This window comes from Carlito syrichta, unplaced genomic scaffold (genome assembly GCF_000164805.1).
Source record: "Carlito syrichta isolate Samal-C Ts95f unplaced genomic scaffold, Tarsius_syrichta-2.0.1 Scaffold302315, whole genome shotgun sequence".
Classification (NCBI taxonomy): domain Eukaryota; kingdom Metazoa; phylum Chordata; class Mammalia; order Primates; family Tarsiidae; genus Carlito; species Carlito syrichta.
The window spans coordinates 84236-86082 of NW_007246411.1; the positions used below are offsets into that span (position 1 = coordinate 84236).

The 1847-nt window shown below is 41.7% G+C and overlaps 1 protein-coding gene across 1 annotated transcript in view; it reads right to left on the reverse strand.

The window, feature by feature from the left end:
• Nucleotides 1–1847, reverse strand: part of DDX43 (DEAD-box helicase 43) — a 23463-nt gene that overhangs the window by 5781 nt on the left and 15835 nt on the right. The gene's annotated exons all lie outside the window — the stretch shown is intronic.

Consider the following 1847-nt stretch of genomic DNA (forward strand, 5'->3'; position numbering starts at 1 on the left):
TCTTTTTTTTTGTGAGTTGGAGTCTCACTCAGTCACCCAGACTGGAGTGCAGTGGCCGATCCCGGCCACCACAGCCTCAACCTGCTGGGCTCTGGCGATCCTTCTGCCTCAGCCTTCCAAGTAGCTGGAACTACAGGCATGCGCTACCACGCCCGGCTAGTTTTTTTCATTTATTGTAGAGATGAGGTCTCGCCAAAGTTGCCCAGGTGGGTCTTGAACCCGTGGGCTCAGGCAATTCACTCACCTCAGCCTCCCAAGATGAGGGATTACAGGCTGAGCCACTGAGCCTGGCGCTTCCTCAGTTTTATCTTGGGCAAAAATATATTTAGTAATTGAATGCTAATTTTTAAGGACAAGTGACCCTTTAGTCAAATGTGAGAGCTGACTATTAGAGGTAAATGGTTCTATAGAAATCTCTATAATGTAACTTAGGAAACTTTCAATAATCACAGATAAAGCAGTCGTTGTTACACTGTATTCTTTTTTTTTTTTTTTGAGTTGGAGTCTCACTCTGTCACCCAGACTGGAGTGCCACTGCAGCCTCGACCTGCTGGTCTCCAGTGATCCTTCCACCTCAGCCTTCCAAATAGCTGGAACTAGAGGTGCAAGCTATCATGCCCGGCTAATTTTTGATTTATTGTAGAGATGAGGTCTCGCCAAGTTGCCCAGACAGGTCACGAACCCGCGGGCTCAGACAATTCACTCACCTCCACCTCCCAAGGCGCGGGATTACAGGCTGAGCCACCCAGCCTGGCCTCCACTGATTCTTATCACATAGTTTCACATCTGATTTTGAAAATATATTTATGAGTTCTGATGTTAACTAGTTAACAGAGACTATGTTTAATTCTTAATACAATGTTTCTAAAATTGGAATTTACTATGTATTCTTAGGGGCTGAGAAACATTTTTTTCTTTCTTTCTTTCTTTTTTTGAGTTGGAGTCTCACCCTTTCACCCAGACTGGAGAATGCAGTGACCGCTCCGGGCCACTGCAGCCTCCACCTGCTGGGCTCCTGCTGGGCTCCGGTGATCCTTGCGCCTCAGCCTTCCAAGTAGCTGGAACTACAGGCGCATGCTACCATGCCTGGCTAATTTTTTGATTTATTGTAGAGATGAGGTCTCGCCAAGTTGCCCAGGTGCGTGTCGAACCCACGGGTTCAGGCAATCCACTCACCTCAGCCTCCAAAGGCGCGGGATTACAGGCTGAGCCACCAAGCCCAGCTTAAGAAACATTTTTTATTAGCACGAGTCCACATGCTATTCAAGACCATGAGACACTAGATTAGATTATCTATCTTTCCAGTTCAAAAAATGTCCTGTTGTATTGCAGTCTATCAATAATTTATGGAGATCAAATTTTAAAAGCACACTTAGAGAAAGCAAACTTCACAAAAGGTGTTATGATATTTAAAGCAACCACGTTCTACTTGTTTTCCTTTTGAAATTATATGCAAAGAAAACTTTTGGGATAACAATAAGCAGTCCGTAGACAAAATTAAACAGGGCTGTCGAAGTTTTATAAGCAATGGTCACTAACTATCATTTCAAATGGTTGAACTACATATAACTAGAAGTCAGAAAATCCAGTTTCTTTTCTAGTTTGCCTCCGGCTTGAAATAACACCTTGGTATTAGAATGATTCATTCATGCAACCTCATTTTTCACAAATTTAGTACACCATGCTACTCGGTGAATAAAATGTGCAATAAATACCGAGAATCCATATTATAAGATGATAATCCATATGTATTAAATTTTAATTTATATAATAACGAGGAAAATAAATCTACAAATACTCGCTTTTCTTAATTTTATCTGTGACTATATACAATGTAAAAATAATTT